A 22,143-nucleotide genomic window follows, 5' to 3' on the forward strand; every position below is an offset into this window, starting at 1 on the left:
GCAAGATCGAACTGAATGAACTGACTCAAACAGAATGAGCCCAAAGAACTGAACAGAAATGTCTGATTCTCTAACATTAAATTAAACTTGCTAAACTCTTGTGATTGGCTAAAACATAAGGTGAGAAAATATTATCCAATTAGAAAGTTAACAAACATCACAATTATATAAAATGTTAGCTCTGAAAACGTCTATTCGCTGCTGCTCTTCTTGCGTAGTCAGGCTTATACTAAATGTATCTTGCACACCTCCTTCTCTGGCTACATCTGTGGACTCTTGTTTTGGCATCTTCCGTATTTGCTTCTACTAGACAGTGGTTACAAACATATGGAAACATTTTTCTTCGTAACGGTTTCCTCAAGAGAAACACACTTCATTAATAAAATTCATAGAACAAGTTTGTAAGTCAAACAAAAGAAGTAGAGCGTATATGAGCACATACAATTGTATCAGAAAGAAGAGTACTAAGGGCCAGATGTAGCAAAGGTTTTTCACATCGCAAACAGCGAATTTCGCTGTTTCGACGTGCAAAACCTACATCACGATGCCCTATTCCTGTTTTGCAAGTTGGTAACCTGGTTACCGACTCGCAAAACGGGACTGCGAGTCGCAAATAGGAAGGGGTGTTCCCCTTCCTATTTTCGAGTCGCAGCGCGATGCTGCATTGCTTTGTGACCGCAAACGCGGTCACAAAGCAATCGCAGTTACCACCAGTGTCACACTGGTGGTAACTCATTCGCAAAAGAGAAGGGGTCCCCATGGGACCCCTTCCCCTTTGTGAATGGCCTGGAAAACATTTTTTCAGATTAGGCAGTGGTCCTATGGACCACTGACTGCTCTGAAAAAATGAAACTGAAACGTTCATTTTTTCATTTTGTAATGCATCTCGTTTTCCTTTACGAAAAACGGGCTGTATTACAAAAAAAAAACTGCTTTCTTGAAAAGCAGTCACAGACATGGTGGTCTGCTGCCTACAGCAGGCCACCATCCCTGTGAGTGCTGCGACTCGCAAGGGGTTCGCAAATTGCGACCCACCTCATTAATATTAATAAGGTGGGCCTTTGCGACCCCCTTGAGAGTCACAGATGGTGTCAGGGACACCATCCTGCATACTGAATTGCGAGTCGCAAATTGCGAGTAGCAATTCAGTAAATACGTACATCTGGCCCTAAGAAATTAAGTCCCTCATTACAACCCTGGCAGTAAATCCCGCTTTCCACAGTGCTGAAGACCGCCAACATACCGTTGCGGCGGCGCAAGTCTGCTACATGCATTATGACCCACATCTCGAAATCTGCCACAATACAGACACCCACACAAGTCTGCCACACCAAAGGTCAGTGATAAACTGGCGATACCAAAACCCACACCGTCACGCCAACAAGAATATGCCCACACTATCACAACCCACGAATCAACGCGCAGTCTTTCAACCGTGGTAATCCATTGGCAGTACACACCGCCGTACTCAAAATACACACACTTACAAAACAGAACCACATTGGACAATTCAAAATACACACACCTGATACACATACACACACCACTCCCACACCCACACCACTATAAAACACTCACCCACATTACCCACAAACCCTCACAACCTAAAATTTTGAAGAAGGCCAGAGAGAGAGATTAGCAAACACACCACCAGCATCCACAGACACACAACACGATCACCTATACAACATCCATGTACCTTAAACAACACACACAAACACATCCCCCCACACATCACAACAGACAGCACCTCACACATCACCCACACCACATCATGGCACCTCAAAGACACCCCAGGTTTTCTGAGGAGGAGCTCAGGGTCATGGTGGAGGAAATCATCCGGGTAGAGCCACAGCTATTCGGATCACAGGTGCAGCACACCTCCATTGCGAGGAAGATGGAGCTTTGGCGGAGAATCGTCGACAGGGTCAACGCAGTGGGACAGCATCCAAGAACACGGGATGACATCAGGAAGAGGTGGAACGACCTATGGGGGAAGGTGCGTTCCATGGTATCCAGACAACAGATTACTGTACAGAGGACTGGCGGTGGACCCCCACCTCCTCCCCACAACTAACAACATGGGAGGAGCAAGTCTTGGCAATACTGAATCCTGAGGGCCTGGCAGGAGTAGCAGGAGGACTGGACTCTGGTAAGTCATATCTTAACTACTTTATCCCTCCCACCCCACCTGCATGCCATCACATACCCCCACCCTTACCCTCACTCCCATCACACCATCATCTCACATATGTCCCACTATCACAACCCACACATCTCAATACCAAGGTCCTGCATGCAACACCTATGCATGGACCGCCGTCACCAAATCATGTCCAGTACAGAGACCCACACAGACCCCAAACCAACTGTCACAAAAGGGCAAACACAATGATGCAAGCACAGGAGTAGAGGGTACCTCACCCAATGCACAAGACGGCACACACAGATACTAAAACTATGTACTTACACCCCAACAGGACCCATACCCAATGCCACTGGACAGGAGGTGCCAGACATATCCAGTCCCCCCACAGAAGAGGCCCACAGTGATGACAGCAGCTCTGCACGCCTGGATGAAGATGACCAGCCCGGCCCATCAGGGACCTCGGGACAGTCGGTTCCCCTGACACAGTCCTAAACTACCACTGAACCTCCCCCCTCAGGAAACACCAGCACAACACTCACCCAGCTGGCCAATCCCTCTGTCCCCAGGACACGTCAATCGGCAGTGTGTCCACCACTACAGGGAACCCAGGCAAATCCACCAACCCAAGAAAATCAGGGACCTGGGTTCAGTGGCAGTGGGCACACAGTTCAGGGGACAGAGGCACAGGATAACAGGGAAGCTCGGAGGACTGCTGTGTGACAGGGGGAGAACAGGGCCAGGGAACCCACTCTCCACGAGGCACTCTCCAACATCATGGGAGCATACCATCATTCCCAGGAGATCATGGGCACGGTACTGCCCAAGTTTCAGGAGACCCAGCGGCTGCAGGAGGAACACTATCTGGGGATCAGGGAGGACTTGAAGTCCATTAACACCACCCTGGTCACCATTGCAGGGGTGCTGGCAGACCTTGTCAACACCATGAGGGACACAGTGGCACACCAATGGGCCCCTGACACTAGCCTGGATGATGAACAGTCCTCCACCTCCGCTGGTGATAGTGGACAGGAGGCACCGCCGCAGGACCAACAGGCCACCAGCACCCCACCCCCTGCAGAAGGAGAACCACCCCGCAAACGGTCCCTGAGATCCAGGAACAAGACATAGAACATTGCCAAGACCCCGCCAGGAAATAAGACCCTCCTGAATGTCACCCTTCTGTCCCACTTTGTCACCTTGTCCACCTTAAACTCCCATAGCTCCACTTCCTATGCCCCATTGGACAATGCACCTGTGAGACCAAGAGACTGGACTCTGCCATGGACATTCCTCCACCATCACCCCAGCCCATTTCACACCCCATCCACTTATTTGCACAGAAATAAACACCCTTGAATCACCAAAAAATCTGGGGTCAGTCTGTGCTTTCACAAATGTGTAATTGCAAAATCTCTGGAATATAGTAATGTCAATGTACTTGTTCACATATCAATATTACCCAGCTGTAGGCCGTGAGTAAACGTAGCAGATGGCACAAATTGCCAGATCTGTGAAATGGAAAGCCAAAGTGACAAGTCAGGTTCCATACACAGAGGTAAAAAGGCAGACATATGCTAGGTCCTACAATAGGATGAGATGTGGGAAACAGTTCCATCTTCTTACCTGTGTCTCACTGGAAGTATTGCATGATGATGTTGTTTCGGTTGTCTGCATCTTCTTCTTCTGCCTCCTCTTCTTCAATGTCCACAGGCTCCACAGCTGCCACAAGGCCAGCATCAGGCACATCCTCCTGCAGAAAAGGCACTTAATGTCGCAAAGCCAGGTGTGCAACATACAGCAGGCCACGATTATCTGGCACACCTTCTTCGGTGAGTAGTATAGGGAGCACCTCTCAGATGGAGGCACCAGGATCTGTCCTTCAGGAGGCTGAAGGTGCGCTCGATTATCCTCCTAGTTCGCCCATGTGCCTCATTGTAACGTTCCTCTGCCCTTGTCCTGGGATTCCTCACTGGGGTCAGTAGCCATGACAGGTTGGGGTAACCAGAGTCACCTGCAAATATTGAGGGACAACTGTTAGACATCCTCCAAACATTAGGGAATCTCCCATACCCAGACAGCAAATGAAACTGTGTGGGGACTTTAGGCTCACCTATTAGCCACACCCGGTGCCTCTGGAGTTGCCCCATCATTTGTGAGCAAATCCTCCACTTGAGGGAAAACGATGTAGCTGCGCATATGTTTCAGCAGGGCAGACAACACTCTGGACAACACGTTTGAGAACATTGGCTGGGACGTCCCTGATGCCATGGCTACTGTTGTTGGAAAAGACCCACTGGCCAGGAAATGGAGTACAGACAGGACCTGCACTAGAGGGGGTATTCCTGTGGGATGGCGGATAGCTGACATCAGGTCAGGCTCCAACTGGGCACACAGTTCCTGGATTGTTGCACTATCAAGTCTGTAAGTGATAATGATGTGTCTGTCTTCCATTGTCGACAGGTCCACCAGGGTTCTGTACACCGGAGGAGGATGCCATCTCATCACCTGCCCCAGCGGACATGCCCTATGGAGGAGAACGGTGAGCAGAGGGTCATACAACACTTAGGTATCACAATGCTGTTTTGCAAAAACGTTACCTTTTCTCTATGCGCCTTTGTCTGTCCGTATTCCTGGCCTAAATCGGTGAGACACAGTTATTTGGCCTACCATGTGGCACCCTGAAATGGCGGCTGCCTGACCTGTAAGGTGGGACAAGGGGAAATGAGGTAACTGTGCTGGTGTTGTACACTGTTGCGGTAGGCGGTCGAAGACCGAGGCGCAATTCAGCATTAGTTAACATTGGGCCCTATAGGTTCCAGTAGCCAATGACGATGTACGCCGACGGTGACGGAACGCACCGCTGAAGACGTGGCCGCCATTTTCTATCTGTTCCCTCACTTGATACGTGACCTTCAACAGGAGAGGACCTACACTGCAAGTGCTGCTGTGACCTGTGTCTGGAAGCGACAATGGCTACAGTATCTGGGGAAAGGGCCCCTGCCTCCACTTCGGAGGAGTTGGAGAAACTAGTGGATGGGGTCCTCCCCCAGTACACGCAACTGTACAGTCCTCCAGACAAACAGGTGAGTACACTGTGAGCATGGTGGATGGCACATGATTGTATGGAGTGTCGTGGATGGAAGAGGGGCTGGGGGGGACAGGCCAGCATGTGAGGATAGTGTGTGTGTATGTATGTCTGGGCCAGGCTGGGAGGTTTTTAGGCAATGTGTGAGAAGAACTGTATTTGGAGAGTAACATCCATTATAACTTCACTTTTCCTCTAGGTCAGCGCCCACCAGAAGAAGGGTGTTTGGCGTGCCATCACCAAGGGAGTGCGGACCCTGGGGGTCTACCATAGATGGAGCACCCACTGCCGAAAAAGATGGGAGGACATGCGCTTCTGGAGCAAGAAGACAGTGGAGGCCCAGCTGGGGATGGCCTCCCAATGTGGAAGGGGTGCCCGTCGCACCATGGCCCCCCTGATGTACCGGATCCTGGCGGTGGCATATCCGGAGTTGGATGGGTGCTTGAGGGCATCACAGCAGCCACAAGGGGGTGAGTACACTCTCATTCAGCTAACTCTGCCGGTTTGACAAGGTGTCTGGGTGGGGGTGGTGGCCTGTGGGTTCCCCTAGGCCAGGGCAGATGCGCACAGGTAGATCCATTGTTTTGCAGCCTCATTCCCATTCCACCCCCAAAGGTGGTATTTGTCCTCTACACCTAGTCAGGCTCCCATGGGTTCCAGCTGTGCATGAAATGGGTCTACACAGAGTCCCCCTTGGGCATGTGCTGTTCCCCTGCACTGTTAGTGTATGGCTTAGTGCCTAGGGCTGCTCCCTGTGTGTTGTGTCTGCCAACGGCAGTGGTGTTGCATGCACTGTCCATGTGTCTCTTCTGTCTTTCCCCCCTTTTTGTTTTGTCACCCTGTTTTTGCGTGCATTAGCATCATCTAGTGGAGGAGCAGTGGCACCAGAGCAGGAGGGAGCTGCATCCCACATGGCCCTGGAGGGTGAGGTAACAGAGTCTGAAGGCACCAGTGGGATGGATGGTGAGGGGAGCTCCACGACGGGGACAGGAGCATACACCAGCAACAGCAACTCTTCCTCTGATGGGAGCTTCCTTGCGGTGGCGGGCACGTCTGTGCCCACCACATCAACAGGTACAGCCACCATCGCCCCTACCAGACCAGCTTTCAGTGTGTTTCTCGTGCCCGATCACCCAGGAGGGTGGGCATCTCCTTCGCCCCAGGCACTTCAGTCCCTGCCCCAGTCAGCCCTGCTGACCTCAGTGAGGAGGCTATTGACCTCCAGTGATCCCTCCCTGTTGGACAATCTACCATTTTGAATGCCATCCAGGGTGTTGAGAGGCATTTGCAGCAAACAAATGCATACCTGGAGGGCATTCATTCTGGACAGGTGGCCCAACAGAGAGCATTTCAGGTTCTGGCCTCAGCACTGATGGCAGCCATTGTCCCTGTGTCCAGCCTCCCACCTCCAACTTCCTCCACACAGACCCAATCCCCTGTACCTGAGCCTATGCCAAGCACACCATCAGAGCAGCATGCACACTCATCAACACACAAGAGTGGACATGGCAAACATAAGCACCACACATCCCACAGGTATTCACACAAGCAACATCCACTGCCTCCACTGTGTCCCTCCTCCTCCACGTCCTCCTCCTCCCTCCCTGTCTCGTCTCTACTCACACCTACATGCACTACATCCTCAGCCACTACCTCTATCACCAGCACGCCCATCACCACACACCGCTCACGTGCACTCACCACCCCCACTACCCTTCACGCATCCCCTGTGTGTCTGTGAGCCCTCCTCCCAAACTACACAAACGCAGGCACACACCCACCCAACAGCGATCCACCTCACAACAGCCCGGGGCCCATGCACCTTCACCCAAATTCAGCAAACGTACACCTCCTACAACCACTACCTCTTCCTCCACTCCCAAACCCCCTCCATCTTCCCATCCCAGTGTGTCAAAGAAACTTTTCCTAGCTAACATTGACCTCTTCCCTACACCTCCCCCCACGTCCTTCCCTTAGGGCCAGGCTGTCCAGGTCCCAGCCCAGCACCTCAGCCACCAAATCCTCAAGCACACTGGTCCCAGCAACTCCGGTCTCATTGCGGACGTCACCCATCAGGGCTGCCAGTGTGCCACCTAGCGAGGCCAAGGAGCAGGTCATTCCGCCACCTGCCAAGGTGAAGAAGGTGCCCACATGCCGGAGGGAGAAACCGCACCTACCAGCAAGCAAGGGCTCTTCCAAACCAAAGGGGACAGTGGCAAGACACCAGCAGCAACATCAAAGATGGGGAAGGGACACAAACCGAAGAGCAGGTCAGGACACGGCACCGTGGCTCCGGCTGAGGGACCAGAGTCACCCCTTCTGTCAACCACAACATCAACCTGTACGGCGGCAGACACCGCCACCTGCACCGCCACCAGCACAGCCACAAGCACCGCCATCAGTACCGCCACCAGCACCGCCACCTGCACGTCTGCTGCCTCAGCAACAGACCCCAGTATCATCCCCAGTGGGCAGCCATTGGAGGCTGCAGGAGACATCCTGCTGTGTCCCTCAACAGGTAGACTGCACCACCACCAGCACCTCCGCCACAGACACCACCATAACCACCGCCACCAGCCCCACGACGTGCTCAGACAGTGCCACCACAGCTGACATGGCAATCATCCCCAGTGGGCAGCCGTCCGAAGCTGCAGGAGACACCCTGGACCTTGCCCAGCGTCCATGAGGCATGACTCCCAGCACTGTTTGTACCTGCAGGTGGCAGGCGAAGTCGCAGCAGGGTGGAGTGTGTCTCTGCCTCCATGGCGTATCATGCTACCTGTTCCCAGGCAATTTCGTGGCACACACACCCAGGTGAGGGAATGGGACCTGCCACACTGCATATGAAGCAATCTGGGCACCAAGCCCCCTCCAAAACCAGTGGAGATTCACATCCACTACCTAAGTCCTTGGCAGGATGAAGCACTCTGTGCACAAAGTCCCCTCCAGAACCAGTCGAGATTTACATCTACTACCTCAATCATTGGCAGGATGAAGGACTCTGGGCACCAAGCCCCCTCCAGAAGCAGTGGAGATTCACATACACTACCTCAGTCCTTGCAGGATGAAGCACTCTGGGCACAAAGCCCCCTCCAGAACCAGTGGAGAGTCACATCCACTACCTCAGTCCTTGGCAGGATAAAGCACTCTGGGCACCAAGCCCCCTCCAGAACCAGTGGAGATTCACATCTACTACCTCAGTCCTTGGCAGGATGAAGCACTCTGGGCACAAAGCCCTCCCCCCCAGAACCAGTGGAGATTCACATCTACTACCTCAGTCCTTGGCAGAATGAAGCACGCTGGGCACCAAGACCCCTCCAGAACCAGTGGAGATTCACATCCACTACCTCAGTCCTTGCAGGATGAAGCACTCTGGGCACAAAGCACCCTCCAGAACCAGTGGAGATTCACATCCACTACCTCAGTCATTGGCAGGATGAAGCACTCTGGGCACCAAGCCCCCTCCAGAACCAGTGGAGATTCACATCCACTACCTCAGTACTTGGCAGGATGAAGCACTCTGGGCACAAAGCCCTCTCCAGAACCAGGGGAGACTGACATCCACATGAGAGACTGTGGCTTTGCACTCCCCAGGATACAGCATTGGGCAAACCACCCACTGGAAAGACTTGAGAGACTGTGGATTTGCAATCCCCAGGATACAGCAGTGGGCAAACCACCAACTGGAAAGACTTGAGAGACTGTGGCTTTGCACTCCCCAGGATACAGCAGTGGGCAAACCACCCACTGGAGAGACTTGAGAGACTGTGGCTTTGCACTCCCCAGGATACAGCAGTGGGCATGGAGCCCCCTTGTGGAGCAGTGGCGTCATCCGTTCATCCGGCTGAGGTGCCCCCCTCCCCCTGAGGTGCCTGTTTATTTTCCATCTGATGCCCCTGCAGTGTTCTCTCCGTTTCGAGTCAGGTATCTTGTGTGGGCTTCGCCCATGCATTTTGGGACACTGATCCACGGCAATGATTTGATTAATATCCGGACTTGTGTAGTTGGTGTACATATTTGTATATACTGATTTTTTAAATTGCCCTATCTGATTTTTATTGATTACACTTGTTACAATCATTTCCTTTTGTCCTTGCGTTCTTCCAGGGGGAGAGGGGTTGTATATGTAATGTAGCCTCATGTATTTGTGTGTATAGTGTTGTGGGTGAGGGTGGGGGTGGGGGTGTTGTGTGTTGCATGTGTGTGTGTCACTCTCTTTTCCCTCCCCCCTACCCTGTGTTGTAGGTGGAGTACTCACCGTGGTCGTCAACTGCGTCTTTCCTGCTCCTGAAACACGAGGAGGAAGACCAGCATGGGCAGGACCTGTAGTTCTGGCTCCATGGCGTCCTGGTTCCTCGTTGGGTGTCAAGAGGTGAGTGTTTCCGTCCCAAGTCCTGTTTCTGCTGTGCTTTTGATGTTGTTGGTACCGCCTCGGAAAAGGTGGTGGATTGGTGCATTGTAATACAGTGGGCGGTACATTGTCTTCCGCCTATCTATTGGTGGTTACCGCCGCGTTGTTTGTTTCTACCACCATGGCGCTCGTAGTGTTAAAGTGGCTGTCTATGTTGGCGGTTTCCACCATGGGCGTGATTCCATTTTTTTCCCGCCGGCCTGTTGGCGGTATTACCGCTGCTTTAACACCGACCGCCAGGGTTGTAATGAGGGCCGAAATAACTTTCACTGTGGCCTTGTCTGCTTGAGGCACCACAGAAAACCAAGAAATACTCATATTATTTCAGCATTTTAGTTTTACAGAGAACATTTGAACCCTTACACTACATTAACACATTTTCCAAGTTAGTTTTCAAGTAGTTCTCACACTCCATAGTGACTAGTAGAACTAACACATAGCATATGCAGGCCTTGTCTATTTCGATGGCGGCCACTAAATAAGGCACAATTTTCGTGTTAACATTATTTTTTCATTTAAAACATTTCACACACTAGTACATCAGTATGATTACGTATGAGAGAAATATTAATACATATTTTCAACTCTCACAATCACTCCTCCAATGACTATAGATTACATCACACTAAAAGCTCAAATAAATGTATTTATTTCAATTGTATGATTTTAAAATTTGAATTCCCTCACATTTTTATTTAATCTTTTTCTTCTTGAATGTTTCCCATATAATCTTTCCAGTTCCCACTCTACCCTCCTCTGATTCTTTTCAATTTTTCTCTTTTTGATTACTTTGTACATTTTACATATTCCCCAAATTCCAGTTAGACAAATCACAATAATTTAAACTCCTTGTATTATTTTCATTAACATTCCTTTTCCCAAATTGCCAATCCAGTTCCCCACAGCAGTCATTCCTTTGCCAACTTTTTCCCAAACCGCGGGTTCAGTTAGTTCTTTTGTTAAATTGTTAAACAAGCCTCTAACTGCTTTACTATTATCTGGTATAAAAGAACAACAATGATGTGTAACCAGCAATTTACAAACTCTGCCTTATTTTGCTAAAAGAATGTCTAACACAAGGCGTTCTGAAGAGTCATAGCTCTTACCGCAGCCATTTCTGTATCCAAAGGGATAATAGCTCCTGGCTATCTTGTCAGCATGTTATCCACAACTGTAGACAACTGTTGAATTTTAATGGAATTCAGAAAAACTCTCACTGAAGGAATTATTGCTCCAAATATGTCTCCAACAATGCTAGAGACTGATTCTCGCTTTTGTCTATTTGATTGTAATTCAGTAATTTTAGGAAATTTACTCAAATCATCAAGTTGATACATTTTCGGGAAGACTATTCCGAGATAACATGTATCATACCATCCTCTAGGAAGATGATAATATGCATTTTTCCCACAGATGTAATATATTCCAGGAACTGGTGGATCTTGACCATTCAGCATAAATGTCCACTTAGACTCAAACAGAAACACATGTCTGTATTCACTTGTTCCCACAAATATTTTATCTACCCTAGATTGCTGCCTGTATATACAAAGCTTTCCTACGTGTTGTGCATCTAAGGTTAGTCTCCCTTGTTTCATAATATCAGTGTATGCATCGTCAATTTCAGGACTACGTGGAACTAATCCCTTATCTACTTTAGCTTTTATCATCCTTCTCCTATCCTCTGTATAATCTAAAAACTCTTTTTTAACCGTAAAAGAAAACATGGTAAATTGTTTCTGTGTGCAAAAGCATTTCTAAATGTTAATGTAGGTTCAAAGAAACTCTTTACTATTTCTATATTATTTTCCTTAGCTATCTTATTAAGAGCTGTAATGATAGGTATAAAAGAAAACACTAAATCAACATTAGAATAGAAATATTGTATGTACTCTTGTTTATAGAATCGAATTAGTAGAAGACTACAATTTATGCCAAATGTTGAAGGCAAACTATGATAAGCAATTCCCTCCTCAACAGAGGCTGGAATCTGTGTACAAACATAATAATCTCTCACATCCATTGTCTCAACATACTAACACAATAAGCAATAGAAGACATTAGAAGAAAGTTCTCCCTGTGTATGCAAATATTTCTCATGTATTTCAAATCTATGTATTGCTGAAAGAGTAGGCTCTAATTCTGAAGATGTAGTTTCTACAGCTATGGTATGGTTGGTCCCATTCTTATCAAAAACAATCACACCCACAATCAATACCAAACATACAACCACACAAACAATCACCAAACCAATACTCATGTATTTACAGGATCTATTTCCAGAGTTATATTGATTTTGGTTACCCATGGTCTGTAAAGAATCAAAAATATGTGAAAAATATATAGCTATGCAGCAAAAATCAAAACTAAAAAAACAAAAACAAAAACAAAATGTTCAAATCTCCAATCTTCAGTCTTCAATTTCAATCTCTCCTTATTTTTTTTATTTTTTTTCAATATTCACAGCTTCATTCACACTGAACGCTTTTTCTAAAAAATCTCTAAAATTGTCAAAAACAGTTAGCAACTTGTCGAAATTCAGATTATCAAAGTCTCTCAAAAATATTTTCTTTTCAACAAAGTCTTTTCATTTAGTTTTTAAATTTACATTTCTTACCAATTCTTCATCAGCTTTCTTCATGTGCCAAAATATAGACCTGGAATGTCTCTATCAAAACAAAAATTCAAAAATTCTTCTTGCTATTATTGTGGTGCTACATAGACCCATTCAGGGCTTGAGTGTCTTCGATTGGCAACTCTCTTTCTTTTAAATTTTCGACTTTCACTGCATTCACCATCACTTAGATCTTAATTTCTAGAAGTATCAACTTCTTCCTGTATTGGTGGCACTACATTTGTATTATTTCTCTTTGAACTTGTTTCAGGCCAGTTATCACCTTTCAGAGATTTGTTTGATAATGATCATTTCAATATTGGACACAAATTCTCTCCCTTCGACGTTCCTGCAACTGGTTTAGGAGGAGTCAAATCCTTTTGGCTCAGATCTGTCTCAAGTCCTTTTCCTCTGGAGGAAGTCACTTGTTCAATCTGGTTCGTCAGACCATCTGCTTCGGAGGACACTCTCCTCTGAGCAGGTTTTCTCTGGACCGGTTCTCTCTCTTGTTCTGTCTGGACCGGTTCTCTTACAGCTTCATTTGAAGACGTTGAGTACGTTCATCCTCCTTTTCCAGGATTCCTTTCACGTTGTCTGTCATAGGATTGGGCAATTCAACTGGAGTATGTTCATGCTCTGATTCCAGCTCACTTCTTCTGTCTTGACCTGGAATACGTCTAGGTGGTGGTAATCTCAACAGCTCTTCCTCTTGTTCTGTTGGATTATTCACTTTCCTAGTATGGCTTGCATGTATCCAGTTCAGAATTACTGCATATTTCACAGCTGTGGTACTAATCAATACCACCTGGAAAGGGCCTTTCCATCAAGGTTCCAAACACGATTTTCTCACAAGCTTCCACCTGATGAGAGAAAGAGCAAACCACATCGGCTAGGCCTTTGCAGTAGTCCAATTCCATATCATCTGTAATGTTCACAAGAGCATTTGCAGGTACAGCTGGCAAACTCATGGCCCTTCCTACGAGGATCTCATGAGGGGACAGTCTTGTTTTCTTATCAGGAGTACTTCTCATCGACATTAGAACCAACGGCAAAGCATCTGGCCATTTCAGTTTCGTTGATGCACGCATTTTTGCCAATCTCGACTTCAGAGTACCATTAATCTGTTCTACAAGTCTTGAGGCTTCAGGGCGGTAGCTACAATGGAGCTTCTGCTCAATGTTTAAAGCTGACAGCCAAATAGAAAGGGTCTACCCTATCAATCCCACTATAACTGGGTAGAATTTAACCACAAACCAAAAAGTGGTCAAATAGTAGGGAAAATACTGTTCTTAATATCAAAAAATGAAACTATAACTCAATTGTTGAAACTGCAATTTAATTTCATTGTATTTTACTCCAACATACGAATAGCCAATGGACTGTATAAAAATCATATAATACATATAAATCGACATATAAACAAGCAAACAAATGATGAATTCCACAAAACATATGGTCCTTCACTCATCTCCTCATTTTAAAACAATGTGGTTATCACCATTATTTTCAACATAAATCCACATCAAAAAGGTGGTTGCACCATCTAACACATCTCTATGTCCTCTTTATTTTCATCCTTATTCAAAGGAAGATGTGTTCAGAAATTCTTATTGGGCGTATATATTTTCCTCGTAACCTCTCTTAACATACAAAAGGTCGACACGTTTCAGCCCCCTTAAGTATGGGCCTCATCAGGACTAGCGGAGAGAGAGGTACCTAATGGATACAAACAAAATCAATTACCAAACAAAACAACTTCAAACCATTAAAAAACGTCCACCGTGAGGAATTCTTTAGAAACTTAAAACCACAAAATGGTGTCTCCACAGACTGACCTCATTAGTAACTTTGTGATTCTCATGCTCAACTGAGTTGTGAACATTAAATATAGAAGCCCTCTGAGTGCCTAATTTCTTATGGAAGGAATTCATTACAAGTGAAGGCATGTAACAATGCTACAGCAACTAACATCCCCATATCTGAAAATCAATATATATACCTGTTTTGATTGACTCTTGGTCATACAAGCAAGCAAACAAATGATGCCCCTTTGCTCTCAGGGCAGCCCAACTGAGGAATTCTCTCCCGGCCGAAGTTCGTTCAGTAGATTCTGAATTCTCTTTTCGGAAATCTCTGAAAACTATTCTTTTTCCTCTGTAGGGCTCTTGATGGTTGTTTCTTTCCTGTTTGGTTCTGCAGCAGCACTGGGAAGCCTTTGGCAGCCATGCGCTTTATAAAATCCCAAAATAGAAATAAACTGGAGCTTGACCAAAAACCATCTCCTTCCTAAAAACAAATCAAATACAAAGCCAAACTTTAAGGAAAATATTTTAACTAAACGCCAAAGCATCTGTGTTCTCCCACCTTGTATCTCCTTTAAACATTGCGCCATAGTTTTTTTAAAACTCCTACTCATATAGTTAGTGTTTTATGCCTGGAAACCCCTGGTTCCTCGGTTTTATGCACAAGGCCCCTGTAGACGGCCTCCATGTGTCTCAGAACGCGTTCTCGATTCTGTGGCTGACTGTATGTGGCCACCATCTTGGAATATGATAATATATCCTTTCTCCACTAGCGTGGCAGCCATCTTAATTTGGAATATACATTACATCAGGAGCGGCAATCTTCAAATGGGTGTTATAAATGGTAGCCCAAATAGAAAATACTGCAACTGTTATTAAACCCCTATCTAATTCCGCGTAGATGCAACAATATTCTATCATGAGAGCTGCTTACTCCATTGCGGCTCCTCTTGCATAGATTATGTCCTATCTTAAAATGTGTACCATTTTTATGTGATCTCTGACCCCCCTTTAGGCCCGTCAGGACATTCCACAACCTTTTCGGCACACATTCGTTCTCTGTTCAGAGCAGGAACATTCTCTACGGTTCTTTCAAACCTCGTAGTCTTCATACAAACATTTACTCTCAAAAAAGCAGAAGGTGTCTTACTTATACAAGTAAAGTTGCTGAGACCAATCCTTAAAATACACCATGAGGAATGTTTGCAACATAGTAAATACATCAATACATTGTCAGAAGATACAGATGGACACACTCCCTCTACATCAAGTCCCACATTTTATCCAGATCATTTAGGCCATGTCTTGCTGTTCCATATTTTTTGATTAATCTGTCCTCCATTCTGATCAGGCATGTGGATATAGATCATCCATCTCTTTTGTCATGTACTACCTGAAGTACTGTCCACCAGATATCATCTGGTTAATGATTAAATTCACTGTAATGTTCCACCAGTGGCGCTCCTCTTATTCCACATTTAATTCTTGATCTGTGTTGCAGAATTCTAGTTTTTACCGGCTGTGATGTTTGTCCAATATATATAAACTCACACGGGCACTTAATGCAATAAATCACATTTTTGGTGATACAATTTAAAAAAACATGTTTGATAAGTATTTGTCCATTCAACATTATTTCTTTCGTTTCACTTGTAAATTGACATGCTATGCAATTTTTACATTTATAATTAGCCTGTAAGGGATGAAGCTGCAACATCATTCTAAGATCTTTTCTCTTTTCCACAGGGTAAGCTGCTTTAACCCAATATTCACGTAGATTCCATCCTTTTTTCAAAGCAAACAAGGGTTTCTCAATACCCAGTCTACTTAAGATTCTCCAGTTTCTTGCAATAATAGATTTTATTTTATTTGCTTTGGGACTGTATATAATGACACAAGTCAAAGGTGTGTCTTTCGTCCGTTGTCTAGGAATTAATAAAGTTTCTCTAGATGTAAACCATGCTGTTTTAGATGCAGCTTTTACTAGTTTTTTAGGGTAGCCTCCGTTAACCAGTCTATTCACCAAATCCGTCGCAATTTCAAAATAATTTCTTATATTGGTACAGTTCCTCCTAAAGCGGAGAAACTGACCATAAGGCAAATTTTCTTTCAATGTTCTAGGATGACCACTAGAGAAATGGAACAAAGGTGGTCATTACAACCCTGGAGGACGGTGTTAAAGCTGCGGTAATACCGGAAACAGGCCGGCGGACAAAAAAAGGGAATTACGACCCTGGCGGAAACCGCCAACTAAGACAGCCACTTTAACACACCGCCCGCCACGGCGGTACAGACAAACAGCGCAGCGGTCACCCCCAACAGACAGGCGGAAGACAATGTACCGCCCACACTATCACAACACACCAATCCGCCACCTTTTCCGGGGCGGATTCACCGTGGATAAAAACACGGCGGAAACTGCTTTTGCTATGGGAAAACGCTCACCTCAACACATCCCACGAGGACACCATGGAGCCGGAACTACAAATCTTACCTGCCCTTGCATTCCTGCTCATCTACGACCAACAGCGACGTAGGCGCAGAAGATACCGGTGAGTACTGCACCTACGACACGGGGAGGGGGGAGGCAAAAGTTACGGGGACACCCACCAAACACCCCCACCCTCGCATATTACAACATACACACCAATGCATTCACAAAAATCACAGTAACAACCCACAATCCCCCCGGAAGAATGCAAAGACAAAGCGAATAGCGGTCAAACTTTGTATTGTGCCAATATACTACTCATAGAAAAATATACGGATATATATCACGAAATCTGTCAAAAATAAATGTACAATACAAGAAGTAGTGCAGATATGTACACAACAATGTCCGTGCACCAACAGTCCAAAAATGCATGGCCGACACCAACAATAGATACCTGACCAAAATCCGAGAGAACACTGCCGGGGCATCAGATTGAAACAATACAGGCACCTCAGGGGGAAGGGAAGGGGGGGCACCTCAGCCAGATGAATGCGAAGCCAAATCCACGACGGGGCTCCATGCCCATTGATGTATCCTGGGGAGTGCAAAGCCACAGTCTCTCAAGTCTCACAAGTGGGTGGGTTGCCCACTGTACTAAGTCACAAAAGAGAGTACGGGGTTTTTTGGAAATATAAATGGATTGGAAGTGTGCTAATTGCGTCACCATGCCAGTCCTAAATCTCAACTAGAGATACAACGCGGGGTGGTTCACGGTCTGTGGAGGGAGATTTCCTTTACGGACTAGGTGGTCTCACACACTATATAGTGTCATGCTTCATCATATGACCACCTAGCCCCACCCAGGTAGGGCAATACCACCTGGGCGGACTCAACCTCGCTGTGAAAGGAACAGGAGGGAGTGCGTAAATTTAGTTAGATTTCTGGAAAGATAGGGATCCAGCTATGCTATGGGAATAAAAACACCTACTCAGATACCAGGGTGAGTTTTAATAGAAGGTTCTGTGTGGTGTGTTTAAAAGGAATGGGAGACCAGTGTGAGAACAATGACTCACAAGGTCACCTATCTAGCCGACATGTTTCTGCCCTTGTGATTGAGCTATGGAGGGTCTCTGGGCATTCATCAGGGCGTTGGATCCCTGTAGCGGATGCTAATAGCGCGCTGCAGTTTAATTCGCAATAGGAAAAAACGTGGGAAGGGAAGGAAGGGCCTACCTTAGCCAAGGGAATACCTGGGGAGAACCCTAACAATAAAGGCTACTAGCCTCTGGTATCCTGGAGAGGGAGCGTCCCCTTATAGTCAGACTTGCATCAAAGGTGGGCGCTCGCTGTGCGCCTATACCGACCTCTCTGTCAGGACCGCTGACAAGCTTTATTGTTAGGGTTCTCCCAGGTAAATGTAGGGGGGTTGTGAAATGGGGAGAGGTCATGGTGGAAGAATGTCCATTGCAGAGTCCTGTCTATTAGTCTCACAGGTACATTGCACATCTGGCCATTGGAAGTGGAGCTGGGGCAGTTCCAATCTGGACAGGGTAACAAAGTGGGACAGTGGGGGGACAATAAGGGTAGTCTTATTTCCTGGCGGGGGTCTTGCCATCTTGCTCTGTCCTGTTCCTGGATCTCAGGGCCCGCTTTCGTGGTGGTTGTCCGTCTGCAGGGGGTGGGGTGCTGGTGTGGTGGTCCTGTGGCAGGGCGTCCTGTCCACTAGCGCCGGTGGAGGTGGTGGGCATTTCATCGTCCTAGCTAGTGTCAGGGGCCCCTTGGAGTGCCACGGTGTCCCTCAAGGTCTTTTGAATGTCCGCCAGCACCCCTACGATGGTGCCCAGGGCAGAGGCGATGGTCCTGAGCTCCTCCCTGAACCCCAAATACTGCTCCTCCTGCAGACGCAGGGTCTCCTGCAACTTGTCCAGGACCGTTGCCATCATCTCCTGGGAGTGGTGGTATGCTCCCATGATGGAGGATAGGGCCTCGTGGAGAGTTGGTTTCCTTGGCCTGTCCTCCCTGTGTCCCACAGCAGCCCTCCCAGTTCCCCGGTGTTCCTGTGCCTCCGTCCCCTGGACCGTGTGCCCACTACTACTACCCCCAGGTCCCTGTTGTTGTTGGGGTGGTGGGTTACCCTGGGTGCCCTGTAGTGGTGGACACACCGCTGATTGACCTGTCCTGGGTAGGGAGGTATGGGCCCGCTGGGTGGGTGCTGTGCTGGGGTTACCAGAGGGTGGAAGCTCGGTGTTGGGCTGTGGCTGGGCAAGGGGAACCGACTGTCCTGAGGCCCACGATGGTCCGGTAGGGCAGAGCTGCTGTCGTCACTGTGGGCCTCTTATGGGGGTAGAGTGGTGTTGTCTGGACCCTCTGGTGTGGTGACGTTCCTGCGGGGGTATAAGTACATGATTATTGCATGTGTGTGTTTCATGGTGTGCAATGGTTGGGTGTGCGTGAACCCCAGTGCAGGCATTCCTGTGTGGGGGCTTGTGTGGTGATGGTTGGGGGGTGTTGTGGGTCTGTGCAGTGGGCATGCTTTAGTGATGGGTGTCCATGCTTAGTTGTGTCATGCAGGTCTTGGTGTTGGGATGGGTGGTTGGTGTTATGGGTAGATTAGTGAGGAGTTAGGGTGCTAGGGGAGGGTGTGAGGGTGGGGATGTGTGATAGCATGCAGGTAGGGTGGGGGATATGATAGTGAAGATTTGACTTACCAGTGTCCGTTCCTCCAACGACTCCTCCGAGGCCCTCAGAATGCAAGATGGACAAGACTTGCTCCTCCCATGTTGTTAGTTGTGGGGGAGGGTGTGGGGGTCTGCCGCCAGTCAGCTGTACCGCGATGTGGTGCCTGGAGACCGTGGAACGCACCTTCCCCTGTAGGTCGTTCCACCTCTTCCTGATGTCCTCCCTATTTCTTGGGTGCTGTCCCACAGCGTTGACCCTGTCGACTATTCTTTGCCATAGCTCCATCTTCCTGTCTATGGATGTGTACTGTACCTGTGAGCCAAATAGCTGTGGCTCTACCCTGATGATTTCCTCCACCATGACCCTGAACTCCTCCTCTGAGAAGCGGGGGTGTCTTTGGCGTGACATGGGGTGGTGTGTGTGATGTGTGGGGTGGTGTATGTGTTGATGAGTGTGGTGAGTGTAGTGGTATGTGGTGTTTTGTGCGTGGATGTTGTGTGGGTGATGGTGTAGTGTGCCTCTGTGCGATGGTGTTATCTATTCTGTGCTTTCTCTCTCTGGCCTTCGTCTCTAATTTGTGGTCGTAGGGGTTTGTGGGTGATGTGGGTGTGTGTTTTATATTGTGTTGGGTGTGTGGGAGTGGTGTGTGTATGTGTATCAGGTGTGTGTATTTTGAATTGTCCAATGTGGCGGTGTTTTGGAGATGTGTGTGTATTTTGAGCGCGGCGGTGTGTACCGCCAATGGAATACCGCGGTTGAAAGACCGCCGCGTGGATTCATGGGTCGTAATAGCATGGGCGTGTTTCTGTTGGGGTGGAGGTGGAGGATTTGTTTCCGCATATTTATTGCTGACCTTTGGTGTGGCGGACTTGTGTGGGTGTCTGAATTTCGGCGGATTCCGTGATGTGTGTCATAATAGGTGATGTGTGTCATAATAGGTGTGGCGGTCTCCCGCCGCCGCCGCGGTGTATTGGCGGTCTTCTGCACGGCAGTAAGCGGCTTTTACCTCCAATGTTGTAATGACCCCCAAAGTGTTGCGAACGTTAGGTTTTTATATATAAACTCACTTCTAATGAACCTCCATTAGATGTAATCCATAGGTCTAAATAATTGATTTTCTTAACATCACACTTCATCGTGAACTTGAAGTCTAATGTGTGTTGGTTTAGCCATTCATGAAAAGCTGTCAAGTCGGTCTTATCTCCTTCCCAGATTATCAATATATCATCTATGTATCTAAACCATTTTATGATGTTATTTCTGAAAGGATTAGAATCCTCATACACCCAATTCTTTTCAAAGAAATACATCACCAGATTTTCTATCTCCGGTGCGAAGCTGCAGCCCATGGCCACTCCCTTCATTTGTAAGTACATGGTCTCATTGTACATAAAAAAATTATTTTTCAAACAGAGTGTGGCTAGAGCAGTTACAAATTCTGTGCGGATGTTAATCGGAGGTAATCTCGATTCTAGAACCGTTCTAATCACCTCAATGGCTTCATCCTGAAGGATGTTGGTGTAGAGAGGTTCAAAGTAAAAAGTAACCAAAAGTTGATTATGTTCATTAAATGGTAGACCCTCTATTTTATTAATAATGTCTACCGAGTCGCGGGCAGATGCCTGAGTTTGAACTACAAAAGGTTTAAGGAAGGTGTCTACATATTAAGCCAATAGCTCCAAAACTGAGCCACATGCAGAGACAATTCTGCCTGAAAAAAACCCTTTTTGTTGTTAAGATTATCAATTTCTCGGGGCGTGGCCAAGCAGCCAAGATGGTGCACGCTTAATCGCTCGGCTCCGGAGGGGCCAGCAACAAATAATCGGCGCCCGAGGTAGCGGGAACCTAGCGGAGCGAGAAGGAGCCCGACTCCAGAGCGTTGGGTGCGCCACCGAGGCTGGGTCTCCTGGGGCCTGGCAGCCGGCACTGGGACCGGGGACCGGCATGGTGATGCGCATCCGCTGGCGGCTCCGGCAGTCACCTGGAGGAGACGCCGAGAAGGGGGCCTGCCCCAGACCTGCTGGGGACGCACTGCGGGGGGCGAGACGAGGCGCCCCTGCATGCTGGAGGAGCGGCGGAGTGCGCGGGCTGATTGCCGCAGGGGTGTGGGCCTAGCTCCCCAGCAGGCAGCGACACCGGAAATCAAAGAGTGGGGCAGCGCCCCAGCGGATTAAGAGAGGTGTCCCAGGCCATCAGGGTAACCTCACATCGCCTGCACTCTGGGGCGCCCCTGCGTGCTGGAGGAGCGGTGGGGTGCGCGGGCTGACTGCCGCGGGGGTGTGGACCTAGCTCCCCCGCGGGTGGCGGCATCGGAGATCGAAGAGTGGGGCAGCGCCCTGGCGGAATAAGAGAGGCGCCCTAAGCCATCAGGGCGACACCATATCAGCCGCAATCTGCGGTGCCCCAGCGCGAGCCCCATCCCCTCTAATACCACTAGGGTGAAGCGGTGGGGTGGGGAAAACCCCACTATCACGAGCGGGGAGAGCGGAATAGTACCAGCGTGAAGGAGGAGGCGAGGAGGGCTTATCACTGCTGATGCCGTTCCGGGAGTTACACTGCGGCCAGGTGGGGGAACGCTGGATGAAGATGGTGGCAGAGACCTGGGTCTGGTGCTGAAGGCGACAGGGAGAAAGGCTGCAGAACCCCTAGGAGAGAGCCCAGTGAACAGAAGGATGCACTCTAAGGAGGCCAAGGTATTGCTGAGTTGAGAGGCTGATTTGAAATATTGGATGTGAGTGCCTGGCTTGGGATAGACTTCTCTTCCCGCGTGGATAAACAAACTGTAGCAGACTGCTCATTTTCTTACCAATACCGGGGTCAAGTACTCCAAGTCCGATGTCATACAAAAACTGGCACAAGACCAAAGCCATGGATCATTCGACACCCGCTGACTGCAAGGAGGGAGACCCCCAGGACCACTCGCAGGCTAGAGTGCAGGATACCTTAGACAAAATCCTAGGGGCAATTGA

At 48.1% G+C, this 22,143-nt stretch overlaps 1 protein-coding gene across 1 annotated transcript in view; it reads left to right on the forward strand.

Moving 5' to 3' along the window:
- LOC138247000 (proton channel OTOP2-like) overlaps positions 1-22,143 on the forward strand; it is a 257,239-nt gene that overhangs the window by 114,759 nt on the left and 120,337 nt on the right. The gene's annotated exons all lie outside the window — the stretch shown is intronic.

The sequence above is a fragment of the Pleurodeles waltl genome, chromosome 7, assembly GCF_031143425.1.
Source record: "Pleurodeles waltl isolate 20211129_DDA chromosome 7, aPleWal1.hap1.20221129, whole genome shotgun sequence".
In the NCBI taxonomy this organism is placed as follows: Eukaryota; Metazoa; Chordata; class Amphibia; order Caudata; family Salamandridae; genus Pleurodeles; species Pleurodeles waltl.